At 45.9% G+C, this 22,169-nt stretch overlaps 1 protein-coding gene across 3 annotated transcripts in view; it reads left to right on the top strand.

The window, feature by feature from the left end:
- Nucleotides 1-22,169, top strand: part of CACNA1E (calcium voltage-gated channel subunit alpha1 E) — a 675,786-nt gene that overhangs the window by 341,958 nt on the left and 311,659 nt on the right. The window lies entirely within an intron of this gene.

The following is a 22,169-nucleotide window of genomic DNA, read 5'->3' as shown; positions in this document are numbered from 1 at the left end:
GATTTGGATGGAGGGTGGTAACCTTATCCAGTTATTAATAAGGAAGGTCTTGTACTTGTGGGAAAAAATGCCTAGGATAACCAGATTTGGCATGGAAAGTGGTGGCAGGTCAACAGCCCACTCTGAATATGTTTCATTTTTCTTGGAAGCTACATCTGCATAGGGAGATAATTTTATTTTCTTATGGCACTCTCTTCTGCAGTGGATACCATAACCTTTTTGAAAATGTTAATCTGATTTAAAATGTGGTATTACATTTTACATGATTCTTCTTTTCTTTCTTGCTCATCTAATAGATCTAACAAAGGGTTCTCTTTTTCTCAGGGAATTGGCTGCTCTGAATGTCACCCTGCATTTACTATGTTGTGTGCTTATTGGTGCTAACCCTTCTGTGCCAGGGCCAGTTGCCCTGTAGACCTACAGGGTCTCCCTCATGGTTTGTGAGATGCTCCCCCACATTTGCGCTTTTCTAGGTTCGAAGAGGAAAGAAAGAAATGGCATGTCTGACTTTGTCATTGAGGAGCAGTGGGGTACTTCTTCCCCACTGATGGCGTGGGTCATCTCAGCAGGGGAGCACATGTTTTATGTGGAAATGAACATGGTTTAAAGTAGGAAGATCAAATGTGTTTTTAGCCACTGAGCTAACGAAGCTCATTGTAATGAACCTGCGGATATTCACTCATGATTTCTTATTGTAGAGAACTTCATTATAGCCCCAAAGGACTCTGGCTTTGAGTCTGAGATTATATGCTGTATTATGGAGAATTTCCCACTGTCAATTGTCCATTATTTTTGGAGGATTTTGGTGAAGATTACTGAGAGCTTTAGTTCCCCGATCTCCCATTATGGCGTATACCTTTCTCCTGCTTTGTTGCCTATAAATATATTGCACCTTGAAAGATAGTAGACTGTAATCCTGGCAAGAATTTCAGGTTGGATGTAACTCCAGTGGCTCATGAGTCAGATCACCTTGATTAGGGCAGAGGCTGGCAGTTAACAAGAACAGAGTCTGTAATTGTCGGCTATGATCAGATAATGAGGAGAGGCTTCACATCTTCTGTGTACCTGGACAAGGAGGCACTGAGGCTACGGGATAAAGGTCTTCATTTGCTGAAGCTCCGAGGACCATCTCCACATTGCCCTGTGACTTTGCCCTTGAAATAAGGTGTGAGAAATACCTCCTCTGGAAACTAGGCTGGGTCTTGTCGAGGGGACTATTTGTAGTTGGGAGGTAGCCTGGAAAGCAAGTTGGAGTGAAGGAGTTTGACAGAAATGAAATGACTTGAAGATGGAGACAATAATATCCTGGCTGTGATGGTTTTGTCTGTTGTTTTGCGTGTCATTTCCCCACTTTCCTCCACTTGTTTTCCCTGCGCTGGGTGCAGTATACCCAATGAATTAGAGGAGGAGGAGGAAAAAAGGAGAACAGGCCTTCTTTTTTATCTTATTCTGAAAGATCCAGACTCTGGGATTAGTAGCTGGAGCCAAAACTGCTTATCTCTTTTTAGCTGCTGCTGTAAAAAATGTAGGTGTTTTTTTCTTTTTCCCTCAAACTCTACTGCGTTTTATTCTCTTTATAGGAACATCTGGTTTCTTTCCATCTTCATATTCTTGGTTGAAATAAAATGCAGTCAAGATGTGCTAAACTCTGAGAACTCTCACAGACTCTTTGGCTCTGTGTGTTCCATCAGCTCATCAGGAGCCTCCCTCTTGTCATCTGCAGGGCTGCCTGGGAAACTGCAGCTCCTCAAGCCCAGCCATGTGGTCCAGCCCATGAGAGGCAACTATACTGATCTAATTTTGTTTATCACTGACCACAAAGACATGAAAGGGGGAACTCACACGTGACTGTAATTAATACCCTTTTATTCAAGGAGAGAGAGACCAGGTCCTTTCCTTCACTTTCTCTTTCTGCCCAGTTCTCCGCCCTTTTCATCTTTCTATATTTCTCCCTCTCATTTTTAGGTTCAGCCTTTGTGAATAATTCATTATATGTGTGGGTTTTTCCTAGGCTTTTTAGAAAAGGAAGGTTATTTGTCTTCCTCTTGGTTATGAGCAAGATCCCTTGCAGAGGGCCAGCTTCACAAATCAGCTTTTCTCTCTAAGTCTTCTGTATTTTTGCAGTGGGACTGGGACATGTGAGAAAGGTAACTGGGGGGAATATCTCTTTAAATAGGTTTTTTCTTGCAGTTTTTGTAATGATCGCCTCCTCTCCAGTCCTGTTTCACTGGGGTGCCCCATCAGTATGCAGCCATTCCCCTCCTGTATTCAGAGAATGTGGTTAACGAGAAGATATTTATGTCCCCAAGCACTAGTCACTCTGAATCCTCTCATCCTCCTAGGTCTTCACGCTGATAAATGCTGAGCCACTGAGCTAAGAAGCAAGCTTCTGTAGCTGCTGCTTTTTAAATTCCGGTGTGGATTCACATAGGATTGGAGTGGGGAGCAGACACTGAAATTAGTGTATCGTGCTCCCCTCCACTCCCATCAGTACATGTCTTCTAAAACAGTCTCTTTCAAAGAGGGATAAAAATGCCAGGGACCTCTATCAAGGTTTCTCCTTGCAAACATTCCAAACCTACACAGAGAGGGGTGGTGGAGTGCGGGGGTGGGGGTGTCATCAGCCTTAATTAGGGACAGAAAGTATAGCACAAAGTGTTTATGTTTAGGCTCCTCCAACCGAGTGGTCTTTTATGTGCTAAGCTTACTTCAGAATGCTGTCTGTGGTGTATTTTTGACTGCTGAGTACCCAGAGAATGTGTGGGGCTTCCCAGGTGGTACAGTGGTAAAGAAGCTGCCTGCCAAAGCAGGAAACGCAAGAGTTACTGGTTGGATTCCTGGGTTGGGAAGAGTCCCTGAACTAGGAAATGGCAGGCAACCCACTCCAGTATTCTTGTCTGGAAAATTCCAGAGGAGTCTGGCAGGTTATAATCCATGGGGTCACAAGAGTCAGACACAACTGAGTGACTGAGTGTGTGCACGTGCGCGCACACACACACACAAAGAATGTTTATGGAATTTTCTATTCCCTACATCTTTGACCAACAGTCGGCTACGGACTCTTAACCCTGTATATGAGCCCCTGTGTCCCCATCTCTGGAAAGCAAGGAGCAGCCAGAAGGTATATCCTTAAGAGGCAGAAATGGGCCAGATTAAGGAGCAGAGCACTAAATGACTTGACATGTGTCTGTATCCAGTCCATCATCCACCCTGTCCCTGGCGTTGCAGTAGTTTACCCCTTAGGGACGTATTATTGTATTGGAATTTTGAGTTCTAAGTTTGTTGGACTGACCAGTTCCACTCTCAGCCTTTTTGGACTTTTTTAAAGGCCTACAATGGATGCATTCGTAAAGCAGTTCATCCCAGAGGCAGGTGGGCAGGGGTTGAGGATGTAACTCCAGGCTAGGCTCCAGCTCTAGGCTCCTGTGGTCCAGATGAGTGAATGGCTTCAGGGTGGGGCCCTCCTGTGCCAAGTGTGGTCTTATTGCCTGTGGGTGGTTGATTTGAATTGCTGTTGCAACTGCATAATTTTGAGGCTTTTTGGGGCTGCATTTGGTCCTGCTGCATTTTTGCTGCATCTGTTTACCCCAATCGCTGGAGAATTTGGAAAGCCTGTCTCAGAAGTATGCACTGGCTTTCTGAAGGCTTGTGTCAATAAAGCCAGACGGTGGCAGTGGGGTGGGATGTCACTTTTTTTTTTTCCTCCTCCCCATTTGGGAAAGAGGAAAAAGGTGTGACCAAACAGTAGGTAACAGGTTAGAGGGGAGAGGTGCTGTGGTGGTGAGGTTTGTCAGTGATTAGACTCAGGTGTCATTTCCGTAGCCAAGACACAAGGGGCTCTTAGTGGCTTCCGGGACCCAGAGAAGAGCCTCTGCAAACCAGCGAGAGGAAGTTCCTCCTCTCAAGTCTTTCCCAGCCTTCAGCTCAGTTTTAGGTTTGAAGTGTTTCAAACTTTCTGTGCCTCTTTTGTCAGTTTCTACACCATTGTCTCATGGGGCTGGTCAGAGTCAAAAAGCATGAAATGGATTTTTAGCAGTCAGTCATTGACGTCCTGGCCATTTCCAGCTGTGTGCTATTGGAAACTGTCTCACTCCAGCTCCATCAGGGATGTTTCTTTTCAGCAGGTGATTTCTATCAGCATCAAGGCTAATTCCTCATTTAGCCTCTTTGTGTGGAAGTCATATGTATGCAGGCTGTCAGTTTCATCTCTACCATTGGTCTTCAAACTTCACTGTGTCTCAGAATTTCCTGAAGGGCTTGTTAAAATACCGATGACTGGATCTCAGTCCTGGAGTTTCCGATTCCCTCTAGAAACTAAAAATTTGCATTTGTCACAAGTTTTCAAGTAACACTGATGCTGCTGGCCTTGGAACTGTACTTTGAGAACAACTACTATGCCTGGTGATGCCTTTAGAGAAGGCTAGTCTTACAAATCACTCGTCGAAAATCTCTGTCTCGTTTAACAGCCTGAAGCCTTGTTGTTAACGGGTTCTTTTGGGTTCGGGTCATGAGTCTTTGAGACTTTCTTTGCCAAAATGCAGATGATCTTGGGAGCAGGGACATAGTAAGCTAGTGTATGATATTATCAACTTGGTTCTTCTTCTTTCTGGGCTTATGATTGAGAGCAGTCTTGTCTGAGAACAGGCAAAGGACATGCCCCCTTTAATTCCAGCACCTAGCACAATGTTGGCACTCAGTGAGCATTCGGTAATCTGTTGTTGAATGATCGAATTCATCAGTTACTGTTGATTAAACACAGGCATAACTGAAGTGCCTAATAGTGTCTACTGGTGCACTGACCAGGTCCTTTAGGACCCGGTGTAGCCTGAGTAGGGGGAGAGGAGGATGGTAGGAGGTGGTCAGGGCACTGGATAGCTGGCAGGGGATTGGAAGGTCATTCCATAGGAAGTTGGAGGTTGTAAAAAGTAGCTTCACCTAATTCAGAAGGTTGGTCAGGGTCACTGTAGTTTCTGCGACATTCACCACAGGCTGTGCAAAAAGTACACTGTGTCTGTTGTTATCTGGCATTTGCTTGTACAGAACTCTTTATTAATTGGCACCTGGAGATCTATGGTTTAATAACAATTGAGATTTGTACTGATGGTCCCTAGGTACCACAATATGCTGTGGTGCTTTCTGAATATTATCAACAAAGCATTCATTACATTATGTTCAACATGGTTTGAATGGTGTGTGTACTTTATTGTATTTGGAGCTTTTGCAAATATATAATCCATACTGATTATATGAAGTGGCTCATTATCACTTTTTTTTTTTTCATTAAATTAAAACCTTCTTCTCTAGTTATACCGGATAACAGAGGAATTTTGGCATTGTTCTAAAAATGAGTCCTTTTTACTCTAGCAACGCTGTGGGACCTAGAGATGGATCCTCGTACGATTGTCGTAATGTCAGATGGTGGTTAGAACAAAGTCATTATTTTTTAAATGGATTGTTGTCTCAGCAGGCTTTAGATTTACTGGGCGAGTTTTCCAGCTGACAAGCTGGCATTGCATCTAACAGGGTGTGCTTGGTTCTGTGGGCTTATGTTGGAAATGAACCCCCTGAATTTCCAAGAGAGTCTCTAATAAGCATCTCAGCAAGAGGTGACACTGGTGGTAAAGAACCCGCCTGCCAGAGCAGGAGACCCGAGAGATGTGGGTTTGGTCCCTGGGTACGATGGCCCAGGATCCCAACATCCCAGAATGTGGGCATTTTCTAGCACAGTCAGCATTTTTAAATTGTGATCCGTGGACCATCCCCCCAACTCCCAAATGAAATGTAAGCAAAACTGTATTACATTTTGGAAATAAGGGGCCACAGGATCACTTAAAATGCAATAGGATTTGTGATTTCAAGATAGAAAGCAAGAAAACACTGTACCAGAGGGACCAGGGAAGATCCCCTGGAGGAGGGCATGGCAACCCATTTCAGTGTTCTTGCCAGGATAATCCTAAGGACAGAGGACCCTGGTGGGCTATAGTCCATAGTGTAGCGAAGAGTCAAACACGACTGAGTGACTTCACTTTCACTTTTCACTTTCATGCATTGGAGAAGGCAATGGCAACCCACTCCAGTATTCTTGCCTGGAGAATCCCAAGGACGGGGGAGCCTAGTGGGCTGCCGTCTGTGGGGTCACACAGAGTTGGACACGACTGAAGCAACTTAGCAGCAGCAGCAGCAATCCTAAGGACAGAGGACCCTGGTGGGTCCATAGTGTAGCAAAGAGTCAGACATGACTGGAGCGACTTAGCACGGCACAAGAAGTTGGCAGGTGATACTTCTCCCAAGTTGGCTGACTCACCTAACTTTTGTACCTTGGACTATTCTGTGCTCTGTTATACTCTTGTCTCATTTCTGCTCGATCAAGATTAGAGGATATTTGGCCTGAAACTGTTCATTGCAGGGTGATGGCCTTTAGATGCTTAAGGCTATGGAACTTTAGAGTCGGAACTTAGTTGGAACTTTAGATTGACCAGAATGACTATCTTGATGACATCTAGATGATTGTTTCTGGAGTATGGGGACAGTTATATCCCTCTGGTACAGTGTTTTCTTGCTTTCTATCTTGAAATCACGAATCCTACTGCATTTTAAGTGATCCTGTGGCCCCTTATTTCCAAAATGTAATACAGTTTTGCTTACATTTCATTTGGGAGTGGGGGGATGGTCCGTGGATCACAATTTAAAAATGCTGACTGTGCTAGAAAATGCCCACATTTTGGGATGTTGGGATCCTGGGCCATCGTAGCCTATAGATGCAAGTATGACGGGAGCTCCACAGGGAAGAACTACAGGTCTGTGTTGGTGTGAGTACATCAGCACGCTGCCATGATGAAGCATGCACATTCTAAGCAGCGAGCACTAGAGTAGTATAGGAACTCTTGCTGTATCACCCTGATAGATGACCATCAGGCTTCCAGTGTCAGAGTGCTCTCCCGTTATTAGAAAACTTAAAGGATAGCAAGTTGAAATACTCTTCCTTATAGTTTCCACCTGTTAGTTATTTTCCTCTCCTCTCCTGTTCTATAAAGCAACACGGACCCAAATCTCCTTCTTGTTCACTTGTGCTGTGAACACAGTACTATAGCACTGAGCAGTGCTGTTGGCTAGAACTTTTTGTGATTGTTTATGTTTCTATTTGTGCAGCCTAATGCTGTAGCTGCTAGCCACATGTGGCTTCTGAGCACTTGACACGTGGCTGTCGTGACCAAGTGTTAAATTTTATTTCATTTGAATTAATTCAAATTTAAATAGCCACACGCGGCCAGTAGCCACAGTACGGGGCCGCAGAGGTAGAAAGGCTACATAGAGTCAGAAAGGCTGAGTTGCTATCTGGGATCTGTCCGTCGTTCGCTTTGTAACTGGACAAGGTTTCCCTAGCTTGGTGCAAAGGCCTTCCTGTGATCCACTCTGCACGTGGCACCAACCTGTCTCAGCTGCTGTAGTGCCCTCCTCTCCCTCTGTCGATGGGCTGCCTGAAGGGACCATCCTTTCCCAGGCTTCTGTGCTTGTGCCCTTGCTGCTCTCTATGCCTAGAACATCTTCTCTCTCTTCCCCTGACTGCTCAGCTTTAAGACTCTACTTGAGGTCATTTCCTCCAGGAAGCCTTCTTTAATTTCTCTCGGCAGAGTAAGACCGACTCCCTCCTCCTGGCTTCCAGATGATACCTGGTTTATTACTTTATCGTAGTACTTACCCCATAGTTTTAGTATTGGTTTTAAATCCCTGTAAGTGAGAGCTCATTATCTTTAAGTTTTAAATGACCGGGACATAGAACAGTGCTTATTAACATTGGCATTAAACATGTTTATTTAAATTAAGATAATTTTTTAAGGTTTCTTTGTGTGAAGAAATTGCATTCTAGCTCTGATGATTTGAGGTTGTAGTCAACTGAAAACCTCGGATCTTTTGCTATGAATTGATGGCAGAGTTAATTTTCCCTCACACTGTTCCCATTCAATTTAATTTTTGAATGTAAATTCGGGACTCTGTTTATTTCATTTTATTTCCTTGCTTTTGGTCCAACAGTCCATCCTGTAGAGATCCTTTTCAACTTTGAGCATCCATGAACTTCAGACCCCATGCATGTTATTATCCACATTTTATATATAGGAAAACAGGCTAAAGAAGATTAAGTCAGTTGCCCCACGTCATCACCAGTGAACGTGAACCCTGCTGGTCTGAATCCAAAGCTTAGGTGGTTGTCATGACACATTGTTTCTAGACCCTTTTCAGGATAGTCAGCACTCTTAATGTGAGCGCTATGTCAGCTGCAGACAGGACGGGCTCGTGCTTTATCCTTTCATTCAAGTAATCGATGGAAATATGGTTAGAATTGGGACCCTCCCTTCTGCTTACCACTAGTACATTGGTCAGTGTTCATCGACTGTTCAGCTTTTCTCACATTTTCTCAACTTTAACCAGCTGATAGCCCTCTATCTCATCTGTAAGGATATTGGGGAAGATATCCTTGTCATATCCTTGTCATAGGCTTTGCTGAAATCCATACACACTTTTATATCTATTTCATGCCTGTGCAAAGAATCTGTCTGTAATGCAGGAGTTCTGCATTCAGTCCCTGGGTCAGGAAGATCCCCTGGAGAAGGACATAGCAATCCACTCCAGTATTCTTGCTGGGGAAATCCCATGGACAGAGGAGCCTGGAGGGCTACAGCCCATGGGGTCACAAAGAATTGGACACAACTTAGCCTCTAAACCACCGTACCTGTATTAGGCTAGGAAATAACATCTTGCTTTCTCCGAGGTCCATACTGGGTGTTATTTTCAGAGACTCACCTAGACAGCATTTTATTTCTTTACTAGACAGTGTAAGTTTTGAAGTCTAGAATCCCAGGAGTTGAAGTGATATTAGACATCAGCTGGTCCACTGCCCAGTTGAGGAAAGCTTCACCTTAGAGGTTAGGATTTACCAGTCTCTGCTTGGAAGCGTTAGTGTGTCAGTTAAAAACATGGCCTTTAGATTCAAGTCTTGATACCACCTTCACCACTTCTAGCTGTGTGCCTTGGGAGTTATTTGACCTTGGTGTGTTCAGAATCCTCAACCATAAAATGGAAATAGAAATGTTACCCACAGTGTGTATCTTATGGGATTTTCGTGACGATCAGATGAGATAACACATGTAAAACGTAAGAATAATGTCTGGCTCATAGCAAGCCATGAGTACATCTTAGTTGTTAGTGTCTGGTTAATTTCAGATGAATCACCATTAAATTTCTACAGATCAATTTTCCCCTTCTAACAATACCATTTGCTTTCTACTGACTTGCTGGCTCTCTAACCGGAGCACTGCCAGATGTTTATGTGGCCTCAAGTTGGTTTCGTAACCTCGCTGAGCCTCAGTGTCTTTAGGCGTGAGGTATAGGTCACCTGCCCTGCTTTGCCTCCCTTCCAAGACTGTTGTAAGGCTAACATCAGCTAATATGTGGCAAAGTCCTTTGTAAAGATGTTATATATTGGGGACTTGCTTGTAGTTCAGACTGTAAAGAATCTGCCTGCAATGCAGGAGACTCGGGTTTGATCCCTGTGTCGGAAAGATCCTCTGGAGAAGGAATGGCAACCCACTCCATTATTCTTGCCTGGAGAATCCCATGGACAGAGGACCCTGGCAGGCTATAGCCCATGGGGTCGCAAAGACTAGGACACGACTGAACGACTAACAGTACTACTACTGCTAACATTTTATTAAGTATTTACTATGTGCCAGATTCTTGTGCTAAGGGTGTCCCATGGATTACTGCATTTATGCCCCGTGACAGTCCTACAGAGATATGCATGCTTGTTTTCTGCATTTCACAGTTGGGAGGATTACATGGAGAGGTTAACTCATTTGCCCAAGATTACACAATACGCGAGAGCTGGAGACCTGGATCAGAGCCCGTGCTCTCAACCACTTCAATGAGGTGGTCTGCCCACCAGCCCTTTTTGTTTTTCTTCTCAGAGTTATTGGGTTTACATTTTTAATGTTGCATTAAAAAACACCTACATCCAAACCTGCCTTTTTTCATGCATCTCTAATGCCAATTTTATACCAACATTATCTCTGAGGACATGTTTGGATTTACAACTCAGAGAAAAATATCTTTAGGAGCAATAACATTGCAGAATTTTCCTAGCAAACTTTTGATGAAAGCAGATAAGATACTCAAAACCATCAGCCGTAGACCAAGGCATTCTGCTTTGTTTTTGTACATAAATGATAGTTGCAGGTTTCAGGTGGCCTGATTGAAGGCATGTGGAAGGGTCTGTCCTAGAGCCCTGGCTTGACCTCTGGGCAGGTTTTCTTCTCAGGGGTTCTGGGTCTTCTAGCTGCCTCCTCTTCATCTCTTTTCAGGCTTCTGAGTACTTAGAGTCTCCATCTTTGTCCTGTCGGAAAAGGGAGTCAGGATTGGATTCCATGAACTCTGGAGGAAGCTTCTGAAAGGGCAAGACGGATGTGACAGGAAGGGGGAACCTACATGGCTTGAAGCCCACGGCCATTTGCCTCATGAGCCTGGGGAAGGTCATCCAGCCAGGATACCAGAGGGCCTTTTACCTGCGGGAACTGGGTGCAGATGTGAACGTGAATGGAGAACTCAGATGTAGGGTGTCTGGAAACCAGGCAGAAGACTCAAAGGAAATTAGGGAGTGGGCTTACAAAAAGTGAAAGGAACTGCCTCTTCTTTCTGCTAACTTTGGGTTGTGTTTGCAAGGGAGTTTGTATTTATGAGATAGCTGAGCCATATGGATGTACAAGGATGCATGTGTTCTCCTGGTCTGTTGATACGAGAGCAGTTGAAGGGCGTGGGCTTGTCTGGAGGTGGGGCAAGTAGGCGGATGTGGTAACATCAGGAGGGGGCAGTTCTGTGGAATATGGGCCCATGTAAATTCAGAGGATCTGGGCATTTTGGCAACCTACTGTTCCTTTCTCATAGATCGTTATGTATGTATTTATTTATTTTTGAGGTTGCCATCTGCCCTTCCTCCCCCAGAGTTTTGTGGATAAAGTTGTTCTGTCTTCTCTGGATAACCTCTTTCCCTGGTGATGATTAGAGAGTAAACAACAAATTCCCACCCCTGAATGTATAGGCTCAGAAAGACTGAGCTCACTTATGTCACAAATATCAGTAGGCAGGCTCAGAGGAGCAAAGCGAAGGAATAGATTCTAGGAAATGAGAATGGTCTGACAGCTCTCCACACTTCCACTGTGAAGGACACTGGCTTCAGAACAGCTGTAAAGTTGTATCATCTCTTTCTCTTCTCTTAACCTTCATTGCTTTTTATTTTCATGTACTTATTTTTGTATCATTTACTAGCACTATGTGGGGACCATGATCTGGGCCTGGAGAGTTTTCCGTGCCTCAGTTTACATCCCTGGCAATGTTGAGAGGAAAGTATTGTATCATTTTAGTTGCTAAATCATGTCTGACTCTTTGCGACCCCGTAAACCGTACCCACCAAGCTCCTCTGTCCATGGAATTTTCCAGGCAAGAATACTAGAGTGGGTTGCCATTTCCTTCTCCAAGGGATCTTCCCAACCCAGGGATTGAACCCACATCTCCTGCATTGCAGGTGGATTCTTTACTGCTGAGCCACTGGGGAAACCCCTCAGAGGAAACTAACCTTTAATACTTACTGGGTGGCCAGCACTCTACAGTGTGCATTAGAGACATCCATCACTTTACCCAGTCCTGAGGGAAATAGATATTATTGTCTCTTCTGACAGATGATTAGCCCAGGGTCACAGGAAGACGTGTCTGGCCAACTCCATTGACTCTTCTCTTTCCACTGTACTACACTGCCTCGGATCAGACCAGAAGAGTAGCAAGTACTCTTCTCTAACAGCATCCTTTTAGGATGACCCTGAATTGCTTGCCTGCATCAGTAGCACCTGCTGGGTATGAGGCTAAACCAATGGAGGGGTAAGGAATCAGTAGATGGGAAAAGAGCAAAGATCTCTTCCCCAGCACCACGAAATGGGTCTGTGACAATTTGCTCTGTGTCATTGGAATGTGAGCATCATTTGGAATTGGGGCTCTTTGCTATTTTTGTCTCCTTTCTTCACCAAAAGCTCCATTGTCAGGCTCTCTTCATCACTCTGCAGGGACTTTTGATTTGGAAGTGCCAATTCTCCTTTTCTTTTTAATATTAGCATAGAAAGTCCATTTTCTGTTTTCCAGCTCTCAAAAAGTCTATTCTCAGCCTTCCCTTTTCCAGGGCACCCATAGTGTGAGTGATAGTGGGAGGAAGCAACTTTTATGACTTTTTTTCTGGAGTTTCATCTTTTACTGAATGCTTCTGGCTTTGTGGCTAGTTGAGGAAAATGGGGGTTGTGGGGACAGAGCGGGTGCAGGAACGACTTTACTATCTCAGTAGAGAGTATAGGAAAGGGTTCCGGTAGGTTTATAAAAGCAGCCTTAAGTTCACCCCCAGGCCCCCATTTTGAGGATTCTGACTTTTCTTTAACTGTCTCAGGGAGGTATTTCTAGCCAATTGTCATGGAGCTTCTGTTATTGAAAGTTTAGAAATATTTCCACTGTAGACACTTGAGAGGCATGCCTGGGTGTGCCAGGACTCTGCTTTGGTTGTTATTGTTGGATGTCAGTAGCTTCTCCAAAGGTGGCTTCTCTCCATTGTAATAATGGAGGCTCCTCCTCTCTGTCTCACTTCCCTTACCATCATGTTACCTATTAGCACCACAGACTAATAGGATATTAGACTTACAGGGACCTAGAGAAATGCGCATCAAAGCCGAGGGTCAGAGAGGGTAAGTGACCGCCGCTGGTCTCTCAGTAAATGACTGAGGCTGGGCTGGAATCCAGTGCTCCTGACTCTCGGTTCAGGACTTCGTTGATCACATTTCCCCTGTGCTTTCTTCAGTCTTTGTGTACTCATCATCCTTCTGTCCCTTCATCCTCTTTCTGGGATGTTTTCCTCCCGTTTTTAGTTAGCAGGTACATATTTTTAGTGTTTTTCTAGGTTGGGCATTGAAGGCAGGGGTCATGATTAATAAGAAAGGACTTAAGAAAAAGGAGGAATGGACCAGAGAAGAAAATTCAGGAGAAGCTAACCAGCACGGATCCAGTTGAATCTGTGAATGGGACTGGGAGGCAATCCATGAGAATGGATTATGAGAATGGGAGGCAGTGGTTCAGAACAATGGCTAATATTTCCTTCTCCCAAAATGTTGCTTGAGAATGTTATGAAGGGGTAGTAGTTAACAGGCACTGAGCTTCTACCCAGCGCAAGGATCACGTCTCAGTAGATGGGAGATTGGATGCTCCAGCATGTACTTATCTCACAGTGTTTTCTGGACTCTTCAGTGGTCCTGAGAGAGTAAACCATCCAGACCCTAACCTTAAGAGAGACGCTCTTGAGAACAGTCAAGTAGGGATGGAGAAGTAAACTCAATAAAAAGATCCCTTTCTTTTAGAAGCCTCCATTCAAGCCAGGAAGCCAAGGGAGTTTGATTTGATTGCTCTGATAATAGGTTCCTAAGCTTTTCAGGAATCCAAAGAGGTTTCTAGTCCTGGCTCTGGAAAAATCTTATTCCTTCTGTGATTTCAGTTTCTACGTCTATAAAATGAGTGTGCTGGATTAGCTAACGGAACTCTAAGGCACTTCTCATTTCTTACCGAGGTGCCCCTGGGATTCTAGTTTCCTCATTTGTTATCTCTCGTGACTTGAGGGCACCTTTGGCTGTCACTGCCTTCACCATGGAAGGCAGTGTTCTTCTCCCTGAATGCACGTGAAAATCAGCCTGAGTCTTTCTGGATATTCTGATGCCCAGACAGTAGCTGAAATGAATTAAATTAGAATTTCTAAAGATGGAATCCGTGCATCTTTAATTTTTAACAGCCTCCCAGGTGATTCTGCTGTGTAGACAGGCTGAGATCCACTGATGATCTAGAAGAAGAGGAGAGCCTTTACCTGATAATGTTTCTTTGAAATATGCTTTTAATCATGTGTCTTGGTTGCTTCCTCTCAGTTGTCTTATAGCCACAGTGATATAGTGGAGGGGCCTCCCAGAATTCAGCCTGAGAGAATGGGGTGATTGATTCTTCTTTTTCATGGTGTTGGCAGACGGTTCACTTGTGGCTGCTTCTTGCACACGTCTGGCTGCACAGGTCCCTAGCCTTCTGTGCTAAGGGTGAAGCTTCAGACTTCCAGAAGGCAGGTCTGCTAGGGGAGCATCTCAAGTCTAAGGGGCAGAGTGTCTTGCTGACCCAGGAGGCCCTTGAGCAAGTGACTGAAGATTCATTGACATTCTTCCTTCCTGTTTGTTAACTCCGTGTGTGTCGGAGGGTTGTCCAGCTCAACTGCTGTCAAATTTAGGCATCTCTAGTATCCTTGATGGTTTCCTAGGGACATGGTGCTTGCAGTGAGTGATGTGTGGAACTGGCTAGTCACAGCTTGTGGGTTTCAATTGTGTGTATCTCTTCCCAACTCCATGTGTATGGGTGTCAAGTTGGTAGCTTGAGTTTGCCATGGAGACAGGTTTACACTCCAGAAATTGACACTTGCTATGCACCAGGGCTTTTCTCTCTTTTAGGGAGGGTGGTTTTTAAACATTTATTCTTGCAACACTTAGTTTACTACTTAACAATATAGTCCATTTGCTTGTGGAACTTCTCTAAATTGCCCCAGATTTGCCTTTGGGTGGCCGCTCCATCCAGTGGTCTCAGCCTTGCCCTTCGGAAGAACTTAGACAGTTTCAGCGTCCCCTCTGACAAGCTAGCCCTTCAGATATTTGCTAAGAGCTATGATGTCTCTCTCCAGTCTTCTTTTTATAAGCTGAGAATCCTTAGTGCTGTCAACATTGTCTCATGTGGTTTGGAGGCTCATAGGTGTCTTTGAATGTTGGGGTGCAATAGCAGGGTTTTTTGAGGAAAACAAAAACTTCTGCCAGAGATGATCTGTGGACTCTTTCACAGAAGGCTTTTCCTTTTCTTTCTGCATTCGGAGTACCATCTGAGCCCCACAGAGTCAGTGGGGATGTGGAGTAGGCTACAGTCTTGGGTGTGGTTGCTGATGGCAGCCCACATTCTTTGCCTAAAACACACGTTGCTGCCAGAAAGGCTTGATGGGCTTGAATTCATCAGAGTGTCATCAAAACACAGATTCTGGCTTCTGAAACAGGTAATTTTCCCACCACTGTTTTGTTTTCCTTCCAGAGGCTTTTAATATTTCCCCTTTCTTTCTTCCCTTTTCTGTAGCATTCAATCATTTGTCTCCTGATCACCAAAACTCTGTGTCGAATGACAGCATTTTGAGTCCAGGATTCAGCGTGACACACAGAAAGGGAATTTGTCAAGGCTTATCCAGCTGTCTGTTAGTGAGAGGAGAGAGAGGGAAGCCGGTGCTGGCTGAGTTTCGCAGAATCACCACTTCCCATCCTTTTGGAACTGGGGCTCAGCTGAGACTGAGCACTGGTTAACCATGTTGGCAATGATGTGAACTTCCTTTCAGTCTTTTTATATAGAGGGCAGGGACATGGGAGTGAGATGGGAGTTGATTGGTCTAAAAGCAATGAAAAGTTCAATGCAGCTACACAGCCAACATCGCAGGGTTAGTGCTGGGGATCTTTTGTTTTGAGTAACTGAGTCCATTGACCTCCCTAAGAGAGCAGAGGGCCGTATGGGCAAACAGAAAGCCTTTTGGGGAGGTTCTCTGCCTCTTTGCTCTATTTTCAACATTGCTTCCTTTGTCTTTCATTCATTAGGATTTCAGTCTTTAGGAGTAGGTGTAATGGCATTTCCATCTTCTTGACAGAGAGAGGGAGAGAGGTGTGTTCAGGACTGCCTGTCAGATGGTGAATTTGAACAGAGGCAGCTGTTGTCATGGTGATGGTAGGTTGCATCCCACCACCATGGAAACCAAAGTTAAAAAACTGATGTTAAGGCTGGAAGTCACATGACACATTTTTGTTTTGTTTTGTTTTAAAAAAAGAGAAAGGAGTTTGGTTTTTCAATCTGTTTTTTTTTTTTTTTTTTTTAATGCGCGTTGGGTGGTGAGAAAAATTCCAATAAGGAAGCGATGAGATAATGAAATGGGACAACGCGAAGTATGCAGAGCCTTGCACCTCATTTTCCTGCTTGTTAGCAGTGTGTTTCTGCTGTAATGGGGATGGGAAAGGCAGGACAGATCCAGGATGGATTTCCAGAATTGCAGTCAGAATTGTGTACTGGTTGTTCTATCACAAGAGCAAATGCTGGGGTTTAGCCCTCCTGCCCTTCAGTGGCTGTGTGTCGTCCACCCCATTGGGACAGAGACTGGGAACCTAAAAATAAGGACTGAGAAAAGAGTTGGGGGTGGAGTTGAGGGTGTGACCTGCCCCAGACATGAGAGTGGTTCATACATTGATAAATTCAGATGCTTAACGTTGTCTTTCAGGAAATTGAAAAATTTATCAGTAACCCCTGAGAACCCCAATGAATGCAATGTCTCTCTTTATTTCCTTTTCTGAATGAGACTTCTTTGGATACTCTGTCCTGCTGGGTCAGCCACAGAAGCAGGTTCAAAGAAGTCCAGGAGGAGCCTATCCAGGAGCATGTTAGCCTCTGGGCCTAGGCTCCCTTGGACCATGACTTACCTCTGAACCTGACCTCTAACCTCTGAACCTGGGTCAGGCAGAGCTGCGAAGGCTTGCTGAGAGTGTTAGAAAGCCCTCTTGGCTCATCATCTTTTTATCTCATAGTCACTCCTATTTCATCTCATTATCTGGAGAGAAGGTGAAACATCTTTCCAGGAAGGAGAGCTGGCCCCAGGCCTACCAGGGCTGGTTTGGATTTTCTTTTCAGTCTGGGAGGCATTGAAGAACTGTACACACGGCATGTGTGGAAAGGCTGGGAGATGACTTTTCCTGTGAGCATACTGGCCTCTGGGAGGGGTGCAGACAGTGTCCGTGGAGACGATGGTGGTGGCCCTGTCCATGTCTGGGGTTTAGGCATGAGGTCCCGTCTCTGCCCTACTTCTGGTCCCTCTAGGGCAGATGTATCGTTCTCCATGGCCCAGGCAGGGGATATGATCTCACCAGCATTATCTCACTGCATTTCCATCAGGGTCTGTAGGAGCCAGAGCCGGACCTCTATGATGGTTCAACCCCTCCCATTCTTAGCCCTGGCCTTGGGTGTGATGAATGTCCCTTCTAATCACTGGGAAAGATTGCATCAGAGCCATCAGCTTCATAAATCCTCCTCTGGGGACTGCTGTTTGGATGTGCTTTCCATATTCCCAGGAGGTTCTGGGCCAAATGTCTTTGCTCTCTTCCCGGAGACTCATTACCATAATTTTCTTTTCAATCCTTTATTGCTGTGGGTCTCTTCAATGTCAGCCCCTGGCTGCAGCCAGCCAGCCCACTCCCGGCGGCTGTGACCACTCACAGATGCTTCCCCCAAAGCTTCAAGCCACAGCTAATGCTTAAAGATGGATTTAGTAGGAGAATAAAAATGACTGCGCATGTGTGTAGCACCTTGCGGTTTCAAAGGTTTCTTTTTAAAAATATTTATTTTATATTGGAGTATGGTTGATGTACAATGTTGTGTTCATTTCAGGTGTACAACAAAATGATTCAGTTATGCATATACATGTAGCTGTTCTTTTTCAGATTCTTTTCCATTATAGGTCATTCATTACAGAGTATTGAGCAGACTGCTATGCTATATATACAGTAAGCCTTTGTTGATCATCTATTTTATACATAATAGTGTGTGCATATTCACGTGTCATCTTAGACTTTGATCCTCACGTTGTCCTTCTTTGGCTCTGGAGGAATGGGTGGTGGTGGTTTTCCCTGACTTGAGTACCATGTTGGGGTGACTTGTGGAAAACCGTGGCTCTGGTTTCCATTGCCAAACTACATATTCTCCATCGCATTCCAGGTCACGAGGGAAATTCTGATTCTTCTCATATTAAAAAGGCAGCCCGAAGGTCTTGGATAGCTAGATTTCACTATCATTCATTTTTAAACTATCCCTTTGGTGTTGAAGAAATCACAGACTTGGCAGCACCCCCTGCCCCAAGACTGTCTTTGAGTCAACATTCCACTTGTTAGAATGTGTCTGTGCAGCTGTGAGTAGAAGATTGTGCATAATGATGCCCAGGCTGTCTTCTGACTTCCTTCCACCTCTTAGAATTGGGCATCCCCAAACAGGAGTCAAGGGTGGACAGGAGGAAAGGAGACAGACTTGCCCATAGGGAGCGTGCTTTGGTCCTGGGGTGAGGGATGAAGATGGGTCCTGAGGCCTGCTATCCTGAGACTCTGCTATTCTGGACTCCCCCAGGAGTTTACAGGAACGGCCTAGGCACCCACAGGCTGCCCCCGACAACAGCGCGTGCTCCACCAGTCCTGGGGGTGGAATGGGAGCACAGCAGGAATGGGAGCACAGCATTCCATCTGCCTGCCGTGCCTCTGGTGGGTCCTCGGCCCCTCTGAGCTCATTCAATCTCCTCGGAGTCCCAGCCTCACGGCTCTGAGATGAAGCTGCTGAGAGTAGAAGGGACCTAGGATCAGCACCCAGGTGGTACAGAGATGCTTGTTTCCCAGGGGGCACCCAGGTTTGCTGCATGGGCCCCAAGTCCTGCTCAGTCCTGTACCTTCACATCAGTCCCTGCAGGGTGGGCAGAGGGAAGGCAGTGCCCAGGCCCGGCCACCAGGGCTCTGTGGACAGGCAGAGCCAGTACTACCATGGTAGCCAGTGGCTCGCCGGGAGGGCAGCCCTCCCTGTCCCCTGCCCCAGCTCTCTGGGCTTCAGGAAAGGAGATGAACAAATAGCAGGTGTGCAGGCCAAGTCGTGCTGCTTGAATTAGCTGTGTTGCTAAGGAAACAAGTCAACCATTTGAAGGAAGGAGCATTGGGTAACAGAGATAAATCAATAAGGAAACCTATTTTTATCATTTCCCTAATGATTGTCTTGAAGCTGTGAGACGGGGAAGGGAGAGTTGGAGTGACACAGGTCCTCATTAACGGGCTCAGAGGGAGAAAGGAGTAAAGGGTGTTCGGGGAGCTTGCCAAGAAAGTTTATAAAATGAGGCCCCTAGCAAGCAGACAGTGAGACAGATGCAGAGGAGGCAGCTTTGCAGGTTTCAAAGAACTTCCATGGCCATTTCCTCATTTGGTCCAGTCTCTTTGTTCTTCTGCGTTTGATCCTCTCAGAAATCTTGATCTAATAATTTCCATGACCCTCAGGTTGGTATAGGTTTTTATGTTGATTTGTTTACTTGTTTGTTTCAGAATAAATCTAGCTTTAATTGATTTCACAGCTGTATATGAATACATGCTCATTATAACACACTGCATTAAGGAGCAAAGAAGAAATCCTACTACCCCAAGAAAACTCATTATCCTTCTAACAAGACAGATTTTTTTCCTTTGCTCTGATAAAATCTTTTTTTCATTAAAGGGATCTTCTATGCATGCTGGTTTCTTTTTTTGAAGAGTTGATATGTGTACATCACTTGGCTGACAAGGGTCTGTATAGTCAAAGCTGTGATTTTTCCAGTAGTCATGTACGGATGTGAGAGTTGGACCATAGAGAGCGCAGAAGAATTGATGCTTTCAAACTGAGGTCCTGGAGAAAACTCTTGAAAGTCACTTTGACAGCAAGGAGATCAAACCAGTCAATCTGAAAGGAAATCAACCCTGAATACTCATTGGAAGGACTGATGCTGAATCTTCAATACTTTGGCCACCTGATGTGAAGAGCCGACTCGTTGAAAAATACTCTGATGCTGGGAAAGATTGAAGGGAGGAGGAGAAGGGAATGACAGAGAATAAGGTGGTTGGATGGCATCATCGATTCAAGGGACAAGAGTTTGAGCAATCTCTGGGAGATGGTAAAGGACAGGCAAGCCTGTTCTGTTTCATGATGGGTGTTGCTCTTTGAGGCCTTGGCGACGCAGAGTTGCCTTTGACCTTTCTGAGCACGTCTTTGTCTGTCCCGTGAGGTGCATCCTTGTGCCCTGCAGGCCCTTCCTTGCAGCCCAGGCTCTTTCCCTGGGAGGTACATCAGAGCCGTTGCTAAGGGCCTGAAGTTCTGTCTTGGGAAGACTGGGAGCAGTGCCCCTGAGTCAGCTCCCAGGTGGGGGTCCAAGCCAGCGGGAGTGACTACAGCCTGGTCATTATGATGGCTCCTCAGCGGAGCTGCAGCTCACAGGCGGGGAGTCCTCCCTTTCACTCAGCCTGCGCTTAACACTGAGTGAATTTCTTCTCTGTGTCTGGAGCTCTGCTGAGCCCCGCCGGTGGAGACGTGAACAAACCCCGGCCCTGCTTTCCAGGTAGAGTTTCTTGGGGAGATCAATGTGATGATGAAATTGCACCCTGCGGAGAGCTGGGGGGCACAGGGAGAAACCTTTACAGGCCAGGTGATATTTCACCTTGATCTTGATATATGACCAAGAAGAGAGGAGAAAGGCCATTGCAGGAGGAAGCAAAAGCACTGACATGTAAGGGCCCGTTCTTTGTACTTTCTTCAGAAAGAGAAGCAGATGGGAGGTTGAAGGGAAGAGCTACAAGGGGGAGTGGCTGGGGCCTGGGTAGGGTTGGGTGTTCTTTCCTGGTCTTCTCTCCTAAGATTTCCCTGGCCCCCTTTTCTCTTCCACCTAGTCCACTTGGGCTTCTGGACCCCCTCTGCCACCCATCCTCACACCCACTTCATACCTCTGCGTCCCAGTCAGATAACCTAAGCACAGAACTCTCTGTTCAGACCAGTAAGCTCACCTAGCCCAGAATGTCCAGGTGCAGACAGATCAGCCTTGTGGTAGACACAGGGCTAGCCTCCTCAGCAAGGTGTGGCCATCACCATACAGGATGCTTACAGCAGGAGAGAGGCTGACAAGTCAGATTTCCTGTGACTGGTCAGGTATCTGGATGGCTGAGAATTCACGAGGGCTCAATAAATGGCACCACCCAAGGCCTAGGCAGCTAGAATCTAAAAGTGAGAGTTTGGTAATTCATAGGTTCTGAGAAGACCCTGTTTCCACATCCTCCCAACCCAAACCCTCTGCCTGCAGTCTTATGTCTAAGGGCCCACTCAGAGCAGTGATCCTTTGGCTTAAAATTTTGAAAATGTCAAATACATGCATCCTTGAGAGGGATGTTCCTTTAGGCCTTGTAGAGCGCCCCGACCTCAGGATGAATTCACGTCTGGGGCACTCTGGGGTGAAATTACAGTGCAGAAGCAAAGATAAAACTATGGGAATTCAGTTTGTCTGTGGACTAGCTGTGTGGGGGAACTCGTCACAAGAACGTAGGCACGTTAAGTGAGATGAGCATCTCTGAGGTGTGTTTGCTAGAGTGTTTGGCTCTCAGGGGCCTAGCTTGGTACCCAGAGAGACCGAAGCAGAAGGGATGGCGAGATGGCTGGGGGGCTTTCTTTGTGGTGCGGTGAGGCTCTCTCCTCTGACTGAGTGGGTTTCAGTGAGCACAGTGGGGTGTGGAGGCAGGAGGCTGGTGCTGAGGTTCTCTGAGCCCCATCTCGTTTTCAGATCTGGCTGCTTTGCCCTGCAGGACAGCAGAAGCTGGCAGAACTGTCCTGAGGGTATGAGTCCTGGGCGAGTGTTGGGTGTGTGGGAAAGGAAGACAGCCAGCTGCTGGGGCTGTGACTCAGGGATGGATGGGGGCAGGGAGGAGGTGCTGCTAAATGAAAATGAAAAGTTCTGCTCGGATGCAAGCTGGCCATCTCACCCCCTGCAACCTACCATTCTAGCATCAGGACCAGAGCAACTGGCGGGCGAGTTGCATCCTGCACGGACCCCCCTCTCCTCCATCTGTCAGGGATGTGTGAGTGCCCTTTGACCATGGATGTTCACAGCCACATATAACCTGGTGGGGATGACGAAGCATCGGGGGATGTGTTTATGGTTTGTCCTCCTCCTGTGCCACCTAGGGAGGGCTCTGGGCCCTATGTCCTGCACAGCCAGCCTGAATGGGGGTAGGAGGGAGACAAGATCCCTTCCTCTCCCTCCACTTCACTGCACTTACTACCTGTTGCTCCCGCCTGGATTCCAGATGCTGCCAGATCACAGGTTGTTCAGCAAGACTAGCGGCAGCAGCTCACTCCTGTTTGTCGCAATAGTAGTTATAGAATGAAATCCCATGTGCAGAATGACTCTGGAGCTGGTGATTCCCTCTCCTTTTTTCTAGAAGTTCCCCACTCCCGCCTCCTCCTGG

This window comes from Bos grunniens, chromosome 16 (genome assembly GCF_055505025.1).
Source record: "Bos grunniens cultivar Pamir isolate PY7600 chromosome 16, Bosgru_T2T1.0, whole genome shotgun sequence".
Taxonomy (NCBI): domain Eukaryota; kingdom Metazoa; phylum Chordata; class Mammalia; order Artiodactyla; family Bovidae; genus Bos; species Bos grunniens.
Note: the sequence above shows the minus strand (reverse complement) of the source record. Positions and strands in the feature narration are given on the sequence as shown.